General features: G+C 44.1%; 1 protein-coding gene across 1 annotated transcript in view; it reads right to left on the reverse strand.

Moving 5' to 3' along the window:
* Positions 1-17597, reverse strand: part of TESPA1 (thymocyte expressed, positive selection associated 1) — a 125913-nt gene extending 108316 nt beyond the window's left edge. Inside the window, exon 1 of the mRNA XM_082849865.1 lies at positions 17184-17597. The gene's annotated coding sequence lies outside the window, so the exon portion shown is untranslated. The remainder of the gene's footprint in view (positions 1-17183) is intronic.
* Between the last annotated feature and the right edge of the window lie 1489 nt (positions 17598-19086).

Here is a 19086-nt window from a genome sequence, read left to right on the forward strand (position 1 = left end):
ACTGATAAGTAGGTGAATTTATGAGACATTTAGCAAGGTGTCCATGACCCCAGGTCTAGATATTGGATGATAAAGCCATATCCAGGGTCATTCACTCTCATAACAGTGTTCTTTTCACTGTACTCCCTACGTACAATCACAGTTGACCCTTGAACAACACTGGAGTTAGGGGTGCTGACCCTGGCGAGTCGAAAATCGATGTATAACATTTGACTCTCCCAAAACTTAATTGCTAATAGCCTACTGTTGACTGAAAGCCTTACCAGTACATAAACAGTCAATTAACACGTATTTTCTATGTTATATGTGTATCTACATATATTTTACGTGTTCATGACATACCTAATATAAACTTTTTTGACATTCATAGGCTACGCAGTTTGTGAGTTTTTTCAAATTGTTGCAATCTCCAAAAATTTTTCCAATATATCCATTGAAAAAAAAATCCACGTATAAGTAGATCTGCACAGTTCAAACCCGTGTTACTTAAGGGTTAACTGTGCTTCCTTTTTCAGTTTCCCTCTACTATATTTTCAACATCTCATAAAGTTGCAATACTTATAACTTATCTGCAGAAAATGAGTTTCATCTGAAAGTGGAACATTTTGTCCCCATTTATTTTCTCCCTCAAATTTGCATTACACATTATCCAAAGGGATCAGAAACTTCTATGAAATACTCCTATTTCCTACCTTTTCTCTGAGGCATAGGAAAAGCACAATAGCAGACCATACAGAACAAATTTCTTAGTAAATCTGCAAGCTAATGAGATGCACAGAAGTTCTTAGGCTAAGCTTTAGAGTTAGACCAGGGCTCCAATGATGCTTTGTTGCCGAAATATCAGCTTCCCTGTGCACTGATGCCGTACAGAAACATGGAGACAGAGATTCTGGAGGGAGAGAGAGACGGCTTTATTTTTCTGCCAGGCAGAAGGGAAGACACACAGGCTAGTGCCTCAAGAACTGTGCCCCCCTGTCTTGGGGAATTACGGGGGTCTTATAGGTGGAACTCGCAGTCCAGGGTAAGTGATAAGGATCGAAGTGGTGAAGGTCTTGCATTCTTCTTCTTGCAACATTTTTAAACAGTCACTGCTGGTGTAAGGCAGCCTAGCCTGGTAATTGGGTCCGTTCATCTCTGGGTTATGGGCCTGAGACCTTCTTTCTGAAATGTAAACAGCTACAAGGGGTGATTTGCTACAAGAGAATGCAGCGAGAAAATGCCAGGTGCAGGGTCCAATTCATATGGAATCAGAGAGTAATTAGCTTTGTTTAGCTTTGTGAAGGACCAGTCTAGCTACAAGTGTTTGTTAGTAGCAACAGCTAAAGAATAACCAAGATTGCTTAACTCTTTCGGGCCTGTATATATATAGCTATTTCCCCAGCCTGTTCATTGTTGCTTGTTTTCCTTGTTTATCAGAAAAGTCTCATTTCTATTTTTGCTGCAACAGTTTCTGATATTTACTACTAGTGTGGCACTAGGCAAGCTCCTCCCTAAGATTCAGTTTCCCTCATCTGTAAATTGTGAGACGGTGTGACCCTCACAGGAGGGTTTTTGAGAATAGAGAGGGCTATATATGTAGAACAACTGGCACATGGAAGGCACCAACCAAATAGTAGTCTGTAAGCAAACATATTTCTTAATATGTTTATACTTTGTGTCTTACACTTTGTGGACCTGGCATGGAGGTAAAGGGAATTTAAAAGAAGGAGAATGCAATGCAGTTTATGCTCCAAAGATATCTAAAGTCTCAAGAAATGGCTGAAATCCAAAACTGTAAGTTCATAGGCAGAATTCTAGTTTCAGGTTCCTCATGTAAGGAGCTTGGGAGTTGCCACTCTGTCTAACAAGTAAAAAGCTGCGAAGACTGAAAAACTAACAACTCTTCTTGGATTCACAAGAGAGGGAAGGACACAAGGCAAACCACCACCCCCGAGATTGGAGAGACAGGAGAACACAGGTCATCCAATTTACCAGAGCAGATGCTCACAAGTGACACCTCTGTGGGAAGCAGGGGCAGGGCAGGGTGACCTGTTCTGTAAATGATGAATTGCTGGAGGCTCCGTGTGGACGCCTCTGAGAGTTAAAAACTCCGGGGGGACCCATCATGGGAGGTGGGCACAGTTTCGTGATTTACTTGTAGGAGCTTGACCAGATTCTCACAGCAAGTATCTGAGAAAAATCCCTGCATGCTTCAAGCAGTTGGAGGGGAAGAGGAACAGTTTTGAAATACTTTGGAGAACTCTGTTCTTAACAAGGCCTGCCCTCTGGAGAAACTGGTTCAGCAGAGCCTAACTGACTAGAGGGTGGGAAATGCCCCACACCAGCCATCTCCAGCTGTTGTGTCCACCTAAGGCGGGGAGAAGAAAACTGAGAAGCTCTTGAGAAGTTCACAGTCCAGAGGCACACGCTCATTAGAAGCCAGAGACCTGATCGTAGGACTACACAGGCTTCTCCTCTCCCCACACCTCACAACCACATCACTAAAGGCCTATTTGCAGCAGTTCCGTTTACCCAGTACAACATGTCTGGTTATCAAGAAAAAATTGCAAGGAATACCGAAAGGTAAAAAAGAACCACAACTTGAAGAGACAGAGCAAGCATCAGAACCAGACACGGCAGCAGTGTTGCAATTATCCAGTTCATAGGCACTTATTAAAAGTGTCTCCAGGATCTAGTGTTGGAATAAAAAGCATAAGATGCTGCTCCGCGCTTCAAGGGCATTGATGTCTAGGGAGAGACAGATATTACGTTGCCACAAAATATCTGCTATTTGCTAGTATGAAAGGATCGATCCAGTACTACATGACACAGGGAAAGGAAATTTGTATAGAGAGAAGACAGAGACTGTTAGAAAGACATTTAAGTTATGCATTAAGGGGTAAAAGTAGAGAGAAGCATTCCAAGCAGTGGGGATGCCAGGGCAAAGGACAAGCTTGAGAGTAACTGAGGTGTCCTGGGACTAAGGAATGTTCTAAGGGATCAGTGAGTAGTATCGGTGGGTGGTGATGCGTGTGGAGGGGGTTGGTTAAGGATGAGTTCAGGTAAACTGTAACCAAGTAGTGCCACCCTAAAGTGTTTGGACTTGAGCCTACTGGTGATAGGGAGACACTGGCATTTTTACACAGAGAAGCGGCAAGATTCAATGTCAGTGGCTGGTATCCTGACGTGGGACCAAAGTGGTCCATTTTGGAGAAGATGTGCTTAACAAACCAATGTATCCTGGAGGAATTTTTGTTCAGTCTGTTAGGGTGGTGTATTTTCTCTGAATCAGATTTAGGGAGACATAGATTGCAGGGCCTCCTTGATAAATGGGGAGTGGATCAGAGGCAGAAATGGCCCATTGATTCTCTGTCCCCAGACCTGGACTCCTCTCCCATCCCTCCGAGGCTCACGAGAAATTTTTCAAGGTGCCAGTCTGGTATTCATACCCCATCTGTCACGAACCCCGTCGCAGTCCTGCCTCTCATTAGAGGGTGGGCAGCCCCTTTCCCAGCTACCTCCACTGCCCTCTCACCCAGCCTCTACACCAAAACAATCGGATCAGAGGCCCGAGGATTGTTTCCTATGGAAATCAGGCATGTGGAGCCCCAGGGGGAATAGCTCTGCTCTCTTATATTCATTTTCTTCCAGAAAGGAAAGGGATTGGGGAGGGCAGTTTCTAGGCCTTCACATATGTCTGAGAGAAAGGGACTGAGAGTGGCTTAGGGTAGAAAAGGGTAACGGGGTAGCAACAGAATTGCTTGCCTAGGTCACAGACACTTCTGTTTGGGGGAGAACTTCAGATTTCTGGGGTTCTGAAAACTGAGAGAGGTAACTTCATATCCAACTATCCTAAATATTAGTATATTAATTATATGAGGATAATAGCATTATAGTGGGATAAAGAGACACCTCATTTGTTTTGCTATTACACCAAGAATTTCAAAAGCAAACAGGACATCATATAAGGTTACAGGTCATTTGTTTATTTTTGTTCTGCTGACCATAGCTGGATAAAATTTTTTTTTTTCTTTTAAATTGGTTAGTTACTCAGTGATGTTCAAAGAGTCAGAATGTTATTGTTGTGCAGATAAAACATCTGCAGGTTTGACAATGGTTTTTAGACTTCAGCTGGATATTAGCTTTTTTTTTTTTTTTTTTTTTTTTGCTGTACACGGCTTCTCACTGTTGTGGCCTCTCCCGTTGCGGAGCACAGGCTCAGCGGCCATGGCTCACAAGCCTAGCTGCTCTGCAGCATGTGGGATCTTCCTGGACCGGGGCACGAACCTGTGTCCCATGCATCGGCAGACGGACTCTCAACCACTGCGCCAGCAGGGAAGCCCTGCATATTAGCTTTTAATAATCCTGCATTATTTTCCAACTAAACTAGAACTACTTCACAATTAGCCATCTATATCTATATTTATATCCGTATTTCCTAGACATCTTGTTATACTTTCAAAATTTTGTTAAATGTACCTTGTCTATAGCCCTTACTTTTTACCTCCCCACCCTAAATTTTTGCAAAGAAAACAAACATGGATTACCATGTAACTGTTTTTTAAAATTCCAAATTGATGTATTTATTAGAGAAACTTTGCAATTATGACATCGGGAATATTCCTGCCAATCTGAGACGTTTGTGTAAAGCTGAGGCTGAGCGAGGCGCAGGGCCCAGGTGTTCTCTCCAGGGGGCAATATGGGTGGATGATGGGGGTTGGGAGTTGGATCAGAGGGTGAGTGAATGGACAGACTCAGACAGCTGAGGTTTGGATTTGATTTGATGATTTGATTTGATTTGATCTGAGAAACTTGATTCTTAGGCACAGAATAAACCTGTCCCTTTTTTTCAGTTTGCCTAGTGTTTACTTTTGACAGCATCTTATTTGAACACTTCCTTTTTTAAAAATTATAAGAGAGTCCCCATTTCTTATTGAATTAAGTAGTAACACTGAGAACAGTCTGTCACTCAAAGCTTCTACCAACAGCCTCAATCTACCACTCTTATCATTTACGCAAATACTTCTGATGACGAACTTTATACACTTGCCGAAACAGACCACATTTGTTTTTCCATTAGCGCAGACTCTGCTTTTGGACTTTCCTAGACGTGCTTTTGCTCCTATGTGTGCTGTTGCTTGGAATTCTTATCATCTACCCCTCCCCCACTTCTCTCCTCCCAGGAGAACTCGATTTGTGCCGATTTCTTGAAATCAGCCAGATGGATTTGGCTCCTTCCTGTAAGTCTTCAGGACAGTTCCTACCTCACTGGTGTTATTTGCAGGTTTTTGTATTAACCTTTTTAAAACCACATTTATCAATTTCCCAACTGTAGTCCAGACCCTCATTAGGGCAGTGGGTGGCATCCTTATCCTTACCCCCATCTCCATCTCACCAGATTCCTATACCTATAAAAATACATTCTCTCTCCTACTAATTAGAGAAGAGGTAATACACATTTTAAGTTATATATGTGTATATATATGTGTGTGTGTGTATATATATACACATATATAAACACATATATACATATATACGTATATATACGTATATATACGTATATATATATATATACACACACACACATATAGTGTGTGTGTATGCATGTGAATTTCAGTACCTTTGCATCTTCCAATTTTGGATCTCTATTTATTCAATGTAAAGTTAAAGGGGCTTGATTCAATGATCTTAAACGTGTATGATTGATAAAGTGTTACAGATTCTACAGTCCTTCCTAACTCCTTCATTAAGGGCATACTTTATGATTGTTGGGGGGCAGGGACTAACCTTTAAAAAGGGTGTCTTACAGAATCTGTCTTATAAATATTTATTTGAATTAAAAACAAATGTCTAGCGTCTTTACTTTGTGAAGTTCAAATCAAGCCTCTTTCTTCCTCTGTTCCCTCCCCAGTTCGCAGAAATCCTGCTGTGACTGCAGCATCCTGTCCCTGAGCCTGGGTCACAGCTTGCTGGGACTCAGCTTTCCGGAGGGGGCTGCAGACGCTGGGGGGTGACAGATGGCTCAGCAGCAGCAACAGTTTGAGGAAGGAGTCACCAAGGGGAATCTGAGAAGGGCGTGTATCAGGCCTTCCTAAGAGGTAGAAGAAAAGACCCAAGGGGGGTATAAATACCAGGGGTTGTCTTATAGAAAGGCTTTCGCAAATTTGGACTAAGGAAACAGGCACAAAATAAAGAGCTTCTTCTTTGGGCAAAGACTTATTTTCCCACTTTTCCTACCATCTTTAGAAGCCTCTGTACAGGTTACTGTGTCCCTCTTTCTGGTCAGCCTCTTTCTGTAACTTCAGATAGGGTCCTTTTCTGATTCAACAGGTTTGGGGAAGGGGTCAACACCTCCCTCTGGCCCAGGCTAAGGCCCTAACTTGACACCTGAGCTGTGAGCCTAGAGTTCTAGAACGCTGAACTTTCAGAGCTGGTGGGAGCCACTGAGATTGGAACACCTAGGCCAAGGCCCTGAAGTGGCAGGATGACCAGGGTATGGACAGGACAGGGGTCCACTATGATTTTATTTCCAGTTTCTCTCTGGTCAAGTGATTAAATCTCAGGGCTTAATCACCATGCTGTTCACTCACGTGCAGCCTTGGGGAGAGCCCCTCCCTCTGGGGCCGTTAATTCTGGAAATCCTCAACCTTCTAAGCCTGTTATACCAGCACCTCAGGATTAGATGGGGTGTCCACCTAGTGGCTGCAGAGGAGAACAGCAGCTACATTCCTTAATTACCTCTTGAAGAGGTTGGGAGAAGAGGAAGCAGGACACCAGGAGAACCAGTCATCCACCTCACCCTCACCAGAAGAGTCCAGTGTCTTATAACACTTCGTTCAGGCAAGTTCCTCTGAAGGACCAATCATATCACTTTCATGAAAGGCTAAACCTATTAATTTCATTCAACACACTGGGGATTGGTTTTAGCATCCTCTTCTGAAAAAGAGTGATCAAGTCAGTGATTTTGTGGTCAACGAGATTACACTTGAGTGTGACGGGCAAGTCACTTAATTTGTTGAACATCCATTTCCAGATTGGTAAAATGAAGATAATATTTTCTGCCTTACAGAATGATTATAATTAGTGCTTAGTGCTTTACAGTTTACGAAAGTGGTTTACAAAAGCTACAACTTTCATCACATATAGTGCTATAGTAGATGGTCATAAGAGATGAGTGATATGAAAATGTAAATTATACTAATAGGAGGATTTATACAATTAAGGATCTTTTTTTTTTTTTTTTTTTTTTTTTGGCGGTACGCAGGCCTCTCACTGTTGTGGCCTCCCCCGTTGCAGAGCACAGGCTCCAGACGCACAGGCTCAGCGGCCATGGCTCACGGGCCCAGCCGCTCAGCGGCATGTGGGATCTTCCCGGACTGGAGCACAAACCCGTGTCCCCTGCATCGGCAGGCGGACTCTCAACCACTGTGCCACTAGGGAAGCCCCAATTAAGGATCTTAATCCTAACATAATTCTGAGGGAGATTTAAGGTGATGCTACCCATTTCCTGGATGGAAAATCTGAGGCACAACATGAAAAATGACCACAGAACAAATCAGGGTCAGAATGAAATTAGGCTCATCACACTGTTTTTCAATCATTCTAATATACAGTTGGCCCTCTGTATCTGCGGGCTCTGCATCCATGGATTCAACCAATTGCAGATCAAAAATATTCGAAAAAATTCCAGAAAGTTCCAAAAAGCATTTTGAATTTACCCCGCTCTGGCAACTATTTACATACCATCTACATTGTATTAGGTATTATAAGTAGTCTAGAGATGATTTACAGTATACGGGAGGATGTGTGTAGGTTATATGCAAATACTATGCCATTTTATATAAGGGACTTGAGCATCTGCTGATTTTGGTATCCACAGGGGTCCTGGAACAAATTCCCTGTGGATACAGAGGGACGACTGTACTCACATATCAAATGATCGCAGAGATAGTATAGCACTAGTTTCTTGAACATGCCTGAGCCCAAAGTGAGTTCAAGTATCCTTTGATCTCAGAGAAGTAGAGATAGGATATTCAGATAGGATATTCCTCCCACCCTTTCCTACTTTCTTCATCAAGGATGTTTTGTGGGGTTTAAAAGACAAATTATTCCAAGTCCTAAGGGAGGTAAGGGGGAAAAGAAACATTATTGCACATTACTGTGTTCTGGTCACTGAGATAACTGTGGGCTACTTTACATTTGTCATTAGAAGTTTAAGCCCAGCAATAATTCTAAGAGAGAATGTAGTGAAAGAACCCAAATTATTCTACAATGGGAGAGACACTGGAGAATTTTCTGACATGAACTGTCAAACATTGGAAGAAGTGCTAAGTGGCGCTTATGCAATTTCCTGCCCAAACCCTTTAGATCTTTAAGGGGCAAATGAAACATGTTTAGTGATTATTAGTGCCAAACATTTTATGTATCTCATTAAAACAACAACTCTCTGGTGCAATTATAATTATCCTCATTTTATACATGAGTCAACCGAATCTTAGAGATTTAAAGTTAAAAATGTCACTCTAGTTCACACAGCTGGCGGCTGACTCTAATGCCCTTTCTCTTGTTATTATATTACACGCACACCTTGATTAATATTGCACTTCCCTTTATTGTACCTTGCAGATACCGCAATTTTTACACATTGAAGGTCTGTGGTAACCCTAAGTGGAGCAAGTCTATCGGAAGCATTTTTCCGAGAGCATTTGCTCACTTTGTGAGCAAAATCTTCATTTTTATAATTCTTGAAATATTGGTGATCTGTGATCAGTGATCTTTGAGGTTACTACTGTAACTGTTTTAGGGGGCCATGAATCGCACCCATATAAATGGTAAACTTAATTGATTGTTGAAATGACAACAAGGGATTTAGAATATAATGCAAACTTAGTTGAAAAAACAGTGACAGGGTTTGAGAAGATTAACTCCAAATTTGAAAGAAATTCTTCTGTGGGTAAAATGCTATCAAACAGTATTGCATGCTACAGAGAAATCATTTGTGAAAGGAACAGTCAATTCATGTGGCAAAATTCATTGTTGTCTTATTGGAAGCAATTACAATAGCCACCCTACCTTACAGCAATTACCACCCCAATCAGTCACCAGCCATCAACAACAGGGCAAGACGCCCCACCAGTAAAAAGATTACTACTTGCCGGAGGCTCAGATGATGTTAGCATTTTTTAGCAATATTTTAAAATTCAGGTATGTACACTGGTTTTTTTTTTGGACATAATGCTATTGCATACTTAACCGACTACACTATAATGTAAACATAACTTTTACGCGCACTGGGAAACCAAAAGATTTGTGTGACTCGCTTTATTGCGATATTTGATTTATATTGTGGTGGTCTGGAACCGAACCTGCACTATCCCTGAGGTCTGCCTGTATGTTGATGTAACACACCAAGACCTCTGCTGTCCACTAGTCACAGACAGATATTTAAATTTAAATTAATTGAAATGAAGGAAAATTAAAATTCTGTTTCTCAGTCACATAAGCCATATTTCAAATGTTCAGTAGTCACAGGTGGCCAGGGGCTACCCTACTGGACAGAGCAGATATAGAACATTTCCACTGATGCAGAAAGTTCTAGACAGAACAAAATCCCCTCTCTATGAGAAATGGTGTAATGAAGTGAATGAGGGCACAGGCTCTGAGAATCAACAGATTTGGGCTTGAAACCTAGCTTTTCCACTGTGAATTGTATAATCTTAAATTACTTATCTTCTTTAAGCCTCAATTCACTGGTTTGAAGCATGAGAACAATAAAAGATTTTCTCTCAAAAGGTTATTATGCGTCAAATAGCAGAATCCCAGGAAATTCGCAAGCACTTGGCAAAAGTTAGCTATTACTACATACATTCTAGTTTTTAAAAAATGAATAGGTTTTGTTAGAAATAAGCATAAAGATGGTTTGATTTACTGGAGTTCTAAAATAAACCAGGCTGGTGTGGGAGCTTCCCTAAAGCGTGTACAGTAAAAATGTTACATTCTGGGAAACCCCTCAGGCCCAGGCAAACTAGGAATGACTAGGAATGACTAAATGACTGCACTTAGCCTGAAGGAGAATGACTGTAAAGTCAACTTCAAGGTTTATCTATTTCTATAGCCTAATATTACTTTAATTTGCGCAACATCCATTCGTTTTACATTTAAAGTAAATATATGCGGTTCAGCCAGAAAAATGAATGAGCCTATTGATACCCAAATCACTCCCATTTTGTGGGGAGGGGTTAGAAAATGGGAAGGTACCAAAAGGAGATCTTCAGGTCATGGGGAGCTGGGACCAGAGAAAGAGGAGAAGAAGGCCCCACGAAAAAACTGCTTGCTGCTCAGTTTACGTATTTTATTCCATAGAATCCTTTCTCTTAGCGATAACCGTCGTCTGGAGGCTTTGGGGTAGAGAAATGGCACGATGAAGGGTTTTTACCATTAGGGAGTGTGCCCTGGGGGCTAGAAGACAAGGTTCAGATCCCAGTTCTGTCCACTAACTGCTTGTCTGACTTTGGAAAAATGCCTTAATTTTTCAGAAATTAGGTTTCCTCTTTGGAAGGTGAAGGGAAACTTGGGCTAAATTGACCCTGAAGTTCTTCCTAAGGTTAACACTTAGGATTTAATGGGGACATCTCACTCAAGGTTTTCTTTCTGACCACGGACAAGTCAGTGTGGAAGCAGTGTTATCATAGGGACGTGCTGCCACCACATGGTATTTTCGGTTGTCCGCATTCACTTGTTTCACAAATTTCTGATTTGATATTACATTTTAATACTGGTTTCTCCTAAAGGAATACAGATATTTGCTTAGCATTTGGAAGCTTTGGGATGCAATACTCTACAGCTGAGCTTGTTTCTACGGACTGACCCTATAAGTGATCACGTACCACATCTATACACATAATTTCTTTTGATTAAAAAGATGAATCCATTTTATGAAGTTATGAGATTTAAAGTCAGTTATTTCTTAAACTTAGAATAAAAGGTATTTCTGTCATACACATAAGCCAATTTTTTCCTGAGTAGTTTTTAGAAAATACATTGTCCAGTACCATGCACACATGTCCCATTATATAGACAGCTTTGCTAGCACAGCGCCTTACTACTAGTGAGCACTCAATCAGGATTTATTGTATGAACAATAATGAACAGTTTCAGTATGTACCTCTTTTATGTTGTCATAGGTACTTTACAAATATTGCTTTAAAATTATAGGTACGAAAGTATAGATCTAAGCACTTTGGAAATATTTGGAAATGTATATGCTCATATCACTTTTATATTGTACCTCTCTTCTTCAAAGTCTGATGAAGCTGAAGTGGAGCTCTAGAGAAGATAGAACGGTGTAGCTGTTCTTTCAAGTCTGGGGCTTGATCCTTGGAGCTCCAATTCCCATTCAGAGGAAAAGACACCTCTGATGTTTTGCTCTGTATAAAGTCACTGTGTCTTAAAAAAACATGCATCTTGAGCAAAATTCACTGTTTTTAGTCAACAGCAATTGGTTGATATGTGTGGGGAGATTTTTGAGTTTGGAAGAGCTGCTGGCCACTTAATGGTTCATCTAGGCATGTGGTGAAATGACTCTTCCAAACTATAACACAAAAAGAGAAGTAAGCGGTAAGCTGGAGTGTAAGATTAGGTCAGCAGGTAGAATTTGGGATTGGCTGATGTCAACTTATTCTGACCGGTATCACATGTGGGTTAGCAGCTAGAGAGAAAGGAAAAAAGTGATTTGATGTGTCACTCAAGGACCAGGGAGTCAGGACAGAGAGTAAGCCTGTGCTCATTACTTTTTGCTGAGACAACCTCTCATTATCTCTATTTCAATTTTTAAAACAACTAAAATACTTCACCGCTGTGGAAAGTACTGAAAACAGTGTAATATATGGCCATCTAGGAACTTCCTCAATTTAGCAAATTTAACATTTTCTGTTTTTGCTTCAAAGCTCTCTGGTTTTTTTTTGGGGGGGGGGGGTTGTTGTTGTTTTTTTGCGGTACGCGGGCCTCTCACTGTTGTGGCCTCTCGCGTTGCGGAGCACAGGCTCCGGACGCACAGGCTCAGCGGCCATGGCTCACGGTCCTAGCCACTCCGCAGCATGTGGGATCTTCCCAGACCGGGGCACGAACCCGTGTCCCCTGCATTGGCAGGCGGACTCTCAACCGCTGCACCACCGGGGAAGCCCCACATGTAGATGTATTTTTGATGTATTTGTGGGGAGGAAGGTGATCTCCACATCTTACTCCTCTGCCATCTTGAAGGTCCTTCAGGTATCTTTATGTTAATGAGCTATCCTAGAATCTCTGTGAAAACAAAGCTGGATTTATAGTGATTTAACAAGTGTACACCTCTTAAATTAATTAATAGATCTTCATAAACCTTTAAGGAGGCATTACCAAGCAATCTTGAAGTATTTCTGTTCAAAAATTATTTCAATGAGCACCTAGAAGGCAGCCAAGAACATTTTCTATATGATTAAAATACATTTTTCTTGAATTTCAAAATGTGCTGTGCCACGAGTGAAATATTATCGAGATAAAAATAAAGCCTGATAATTCATATTTCATTGCTTTAAGAAAGATCATGGTTAAATCAGACTGGTAATATAACTGATGTTTAAAATAGTACTAATGATGTATATTGTATGATCTCTTTTTTTCTCTCTTGTTGCACTTCTTAGAAGAATTCAAAATTATAAAAATCCTCCATTGTCTCTATTTTTATTATCTCTTGCCTAATATGGACTCTTTATAATTCTATGAACGAGGTGAATCTTTTCTTAGTTTATATTCTATACTTTTGTACAAAAGCAATATAAATGATATTACTCTATTATATTATCCTAGGTTAGGTTATCCTTGAAATATTAATATGTTACTTTTATTGATATAGCATCAAAAAAGTAACATTTAACTTGGCTTAAGAACAAAATTTCTTCTCCTTCTCCATCTTCTGCTCCTCCTTCTTCCTCTTCTCCTCCTCCTCCTTTTTAAATAGAAGCAAAGTGCAAGGCCTATTAATCTTGTGTCTCTTTGCAGAAAGAAGTTTTGTGAAATGATTTTAGCATGTTTCAGAAGTGCTTTCTATTCTAAATCTTCTTTTCCTGATTGCAAACCAACACATGATGGCTGAAACTGCTCCCTTCAGCTTTATGCCTAAAAAGAGTCATTCTATTAGTTCTAGAATAAAAGATAATTGTCTTCATGTATGTTAACCTGTAAACTTAATTCATTCCCTCATCCTCTAATAAAACCAAATTGCTATACAATTATTTGAATGGATTTCAAATATGTAGTAGAGCAGTGGAGTGAGGATGGAGACTGAGAATAGTATTATTTTGTTCCCCCCTTGATTTGAATTTATATGAATTAACTTTATGTCATTTTTTTGGGGGGGGGGCAGTGCGTGGCCTGTGAGATCTTAGTTCCCCGACCAGGGATCAAACCCAGGCTCTCGGCAGTGAAAGCGTGGAGTCTTAACCACTGGACTGCCAGGGAATTCCCTCATGTCCTTTTTTGAGAAAGTTATTGGGAGAAACAAGTGAAAGAAGCAGAGAAGATCATGAAGGCTTTAGGATCCAAGGGATTTTTGCAGACCAGAGAAAAACAAAAAATAAAAGCTCTTACAATTGAGGGAATTTTGAGAGTCAAAAAGAAACTCAGCATACTCTCTCATTTTGATTGTTACTATATCATTTATTTTAATTTGGTAAAGACATTTTGTGGGTCGTTTGTGGATCCACTCTCTGGAAGGATACATGACATTTGGCTTAAATGCCACCTAGAAGAAAAGATGTGTAAGATTATCCCTAATTGCTAGACGACTTAATTGACAATGAATGTGTTGCTTCATAGAGAAATAACAGAAATATTTCAAATTAACCAAAGTTGTCTTGGTTACTTAACAGGTCACCCAAATGCAAACAGGTTAATTTGGATGCTCCTGGGAAATCAATATTTATTTGTTCTTAAAACTACTGAGCTCTAACCATCATATTAAGAGTTCAGTAAAATTTGCTATCTAATCTAATATATTCTTTTACACAGTTAACATTTTTGATTGGTTCCTTATAATGAAACTTCAACTTTTTTTCTCTTATTTAGAAAAGTTTGAGATGACATGGATGTCTTGACAGATTTATGTAGAGAAAACTAGGATCAATAACCGTCACAGGGGCTTCCCTAGTGGCGCAGTGGTTGAGAGTCCGCCTGCCGATGCAGGGGACACTGGTTCGTGCCCCGGTCCGGGAAGATCCCACATGCCGCGGAGCAGCTGGGCCCGTGAGCCATGGCCGCTGGGCCTGCGCGTCCGGAGCCTGTGCTCCGCAACGGGAGAGGCCAGTGAGAGGCCCGCCTACCGCAAAAAAAAAAAAAAAAAAAAAAAAGCACTGGGAGAAAGGTCCATTTGCATCCGCATTCACTGGTCCACCAGGCCCAGCCCCTGCGAGGGACTGCCTGGAATACAGATGGGCCACCTCCCGCCACAGCCACTTAGGGCTTTCAGGGCACCTCAAGAGAGGACTACAGGGTCACTGTTCCCCGGACCACGAGCAGGTGCAGCTAGACACTGGCTTGGTTGCAAACCGAAGCAAGTTGTCTGTCTAAACCGCAAACTGAGTTTCAAAGAGAACACTGCTGTCTGTTTGGCAAACCCCCAAGAGGTCCTTATCTTTCTTTGTGAGGAAGCTTGGAAGGAATGTGGATGACAGATTCTGACAACTGTTGAGGCCGACTGTGTGCAGATCCTGACCTCCCTAGACCTTGCATGGATAAAGGGGGCACTACGGGTTTTGCCCCACTTTACAGAAGAACAGAGAGAGGCTCAGGGAAGTGAAGTAACTTGCCCAAGAGGAGAGGAAGAGTAGAGATTTGAACACAAGGCAGCCTGACCCCTCTGGGTAATGGGTTATCAAGCATCTTGCTCAGTGGCCACCAATAATGAAGTGACACTTCCCAGGATGGGAGAAGGAGGGCAAACCTCCGTCAGGAATCAAGAAATGGGGAGTGACCAGTGCCTGCTGATTAATATTAACCGCCAAAATGACAGTGAGCCAGAGATGCAAGCCAGCCCATGGCCTGGGCAGTAGAGGACCCCTGGGAGCCGCCCCCAGGCAGCTGGGACTGAGACATTTCAATCTCAGTTTTTTTCCAGGAAATGCTCAGGACCTCTCTGAGTCTCCACGTGTTTGGCTGTGAAACAGAAATACTACTGCCTTCCAGGGTTCCTGTGAGGATGAGCTGAGAGCAAGCACGTAAGGCACCAGCCTGGTATTTGTGGTAATAATGCTGAATTTTTATTTCAACACGCAAAATCTGCGGCAGCCTTGTTCCGAGCACGCATGGGACTTGGGGGAGCACGTATTCTGCAGGAAAACCCAGAGCTCCACCCCGCCCACTGCCTAGTGGGGTGGGAAACCTCAAGGGCAGCCCAGTCCTCGACTCCTGCACCACTGACCGTGGCAGCAAAACCCTGAGCCAGACAGGGTCTGTGTCTCTTTGTCCAAAACATGACAGAACTTCCCTGCAAATATGCTCTGACACTCCGGCACTTCGGTGGCCTGCAGAGAATCACTCTCGCCAAGTGTTATCGATGACACAGCTGAAAACCAGAAAGAGTTCCTTTCCTAGCCACAGGACTACTGCAATCCCCTGCTTCATACTGTACCTGGGGAAACCGAGGCCCAGAAATCTGAGCCTCACAAGGCCCCCCAGAAGGGGAGGCCAGAGAGGCTGGGGCAGGGACTCCTCACTCCCCAGACCATGCAACCCTAACAAATTAAACCACTTCACTTTGAGCTACTCCCACTGGCCTTAAGGAGCCCATGCTGGGAGCTTGGGGTGTACACAGAGTTACAAAGAGAAACCCAAGTTGGAGCCTCAGATTGCTAATCAGTAGCAAAATATCCCACGGATCCTAGTCCTGCCCTGAACTCACAGACTGAGAAGGTAAAGGAAGAACTGCCGGGCTAGCACCCGACCTTCCCGGGCACAGATCCCTGCCCCCACGGCAAGGCACCTGCACAGGCCACTTGGCCATCGAACCAAACAGAGAGGGTCCGGTCCCCACCCCATCCCCAGGCTGTCTCTCTGGGGAAGAACAGTCATTTAAGATGACGAGATACATTTTCTCTGAACTAGGAAAGCCTTCAAAGAGAACCAGAAAGGGCTGTTTCATCTCCACCTTCAGGCACATATCCAGGCAGCAGCAATTACCACCAGAAGCAGGAGCCAATCCACCAAAAATGTGGAAGGACACGGAGGCAGGAGAGGGGCGAGGCAACAGGGAGGAGTTACTGATCAGAGGGCTGGCAACTGGGGCCCGGCTGCTCCGCCCCTACAGAGCCCTCTGCCCTGGGTCGGACAGTCACACGGGTGTGGGAGACGGTCGCCATGCTTTCCTGAGGCCAAAGGTCCTCCCACACACAGCCTGGCCGCCCACAACCGTGGCGCTTCCCGTAACGTAACCAACAGTTTACAAATCCTTTCAGAGGCTTTTATCCACCTCAAATCCAGGTGGTAGGGATCATCGTCTCCATTCTACAGAGAAGGAAACTGAGGCACGCGGAGATGAAAAGCCAGGATCCATTCCAAGCACATACTCCTCTGCTAAGTCTTACGGCCTCGGCTGAGAAAGGTCCCCGGACCCTGAGAAGCGCAGGATTAAGAGCCAACCAGGAAGGCTCTTAGCCCTGGTCCTCTGGCCCAGCTGCCTGTGCCCGTTCCCAGCGGGCAGGCAGCACGGAGAAGCCCGGGAGGCATTCCAGCCCCAGCACACACGTGAACGCTGCTCACGTTTGGGGCTGCCTGTTGTCCCAAATAAGAGGGGAAATTTCACTTTTGCGCAAAAGGCCTTTCGGGGTTTTGTTTTGTTTGTTTGTTTTTCCATGAAAAACTTCCCGCTCCCGGACAAGGGTTTCCAGGCTGGGATGCGGCGCCTCCAGCCAGCCCCACAGTTCCAGCCTCTAATACTCATAACTCCGCCGGAGAGAAACTTTTCTGGGGTCTGGCGGGTCCCGGGCCCACTGCTGATTCCACGCCTCCATCTTTTAACCAGAAAATCACCACCCAAAGCCCCACTGCAGGTGGGCTTGGGATCTCCCTGCCCAGAGCCGGACGCCAGCTGGAGGAGGGCTCTAGAGTGGCGGCCACCTGTGGGGGAAGGGGTTGTGCGCCCGAGACCCGCGCTGCCCGGCCAGTGCCTTCCTTACCGTGCAGGCCGTTGGGGATGCTTCGGTGGTGAGATGGCGCCAACAGGTCGTCCAGGGACATGCAAGTGGCGACGGCCTTGTTTGCGGGCCCTGTGCGTTCCGGGGGGCAGCAGCGGGGCCGGGAAGTGCTGGTGGGCGTCTGGGCTGTTGCAGTCGCCCATGTCTCCCGCCGCGTCGCCCGCCATTGGCCCGCTCAAGCCGGCCTGGCTATCGATGGAGCTGCAGGAGCCGCCGCCCGCGCCCCGCGCTCCCGGTCCAGCAGCAGCAGCTGCTCGGTGAGCTCCAAGTTCCCGCGCAGCAGGGCGTCCGGGTGCGCCTCGCGTTCGCGCAGCTTCCGCGGTCGCGGGCCACCTCGTGCCACACGGCGCCGTCTGCGCGGCGCCCCAAGGACTGCCACAGGGCGCAGGCCTGCGCTCCTTCATCCAGGAAGCAGCAGGCTCGCGCAGCCGCCGGTTCACGTCGAGCGTCAGGCCGCCGCGCTCCAGCACGAGGCCCACCTCCTCGGGCGCCGGGCGCCAGCTCCTCCTCGCTCCAGGCGGTGTCGCAAGAGCTGAGCCAGGTGCCGGACCAGGAGCCCTTCTAGTTTTCCAAAGGTCGGGTGAGTTTACTAATTAATAATTTTCTCTCTTATTTTTCTTTTTTCATTATGATAGAAAACACATTACTGGTCAGAGAGACATTTAGGTCCCTTGCAGAGGGAATGGCCATTACTCCGGTTTTCCTCCCCAGGAGAGAATTTCTCTCAGGACCCATCACGGGTATGCTTGCTTGTTGGTCTAGTCACTAAAAAAGTACAGAGAACTAAAGAGAGAGAGAGAGAGAGAGAGAAGCTACATATTTTTCCCTAGTACTTGTTCATTTTAACAAATTTAACTCATGATCTAAACAGTGAAGAAATGCAATCCACGTTGCAAAATTACTTCCTGTTAAACAAATATTTGCTTCCTTTCATACTTTTGTTTATTCATGAATTACTTGATTTCATAGTTGGTAGAGGGTTTACTCTACTGTAAGGAGTACAAGGAATCATATCCAGTCATGAGACTGTCTCATATTTTCCAAACTCTTTACTTTTAGATGGTTTTAGTTACAATTCCGTCTTTTAAAAGAAAAATGTTTCTGTTGAAACCAGAAACGTGTTTATGTAACAAATGAAGTGGCTTTGAGTTTCATTTCTGGAGAATTGTCATTTTAATTTCGTGCTACTGTGTTACTGTGGTTTTTCATGGTGTTTGATGAGTTGTTTCTCTGCTGGTACATTTGAAGTAGTGAACACCTTTCTTCTTTAGGAAAAGCTGCTTTAAAAAAAAAAAAGATTATAATGATTCAACAGGTTAGTAATTAGCGGTCTTTCTCTTGTTTTCAGTAGGTGGTACTATAACACCAGTTTTCGGTCCCTCTTACCTGAGCTGCCTCTGGTTATATTAGAGATTTGACACTTTCCACCCTCCACTACCTCCGCCAGAGGTAGTTGCCCAGTGCCCTCATTGTTGCCGCTTGTGCATCCAGGGTCACTGGTGCCTTGCTGCTGCTGTGGCGAATGTCACCACCAGGGGTTCTGGGATGGCTGGCATCTCTGCTACCTTCGGGGTCTCCTGGGATGCAGGCTCCACCACCCCAGGGGGAAGGCAAAAGTTTCGGGGAAGCTGTGGTCACGGGTTCCTCTGCTGCCTCTGGAGTTGCTGAGTTCACAGGTGCTGCTGCTGTGGGCAAGGGGCCAGAGTCACGAGTGCCTCTCCAGCTATAGAAATGGGGTGGCGGGCTCTGCTGTTGCATGATTTCTTGTGGCTGTGGTCGCTATTGCATCATGCAGGCCTGAGTCATGTGTGCCACCTTCCCTGCAGCCACCGGCTTCTCTGGGACTACAAGCTCAGCTGGGGGTCTGGGACCACATGTGCCAACT

Source organism: Leucopleurus acutus (assembly GCF_964270905.1).
Source record: "Leucopleurus acutus genome assembly, chromosome: 11".
Lineage (NCBI taxonomy): Eukaryota > Metazoa > Chordata > Mammalia > Artiodactyla > Delphinidae > Leucopleurus > Leucopleurus acutus.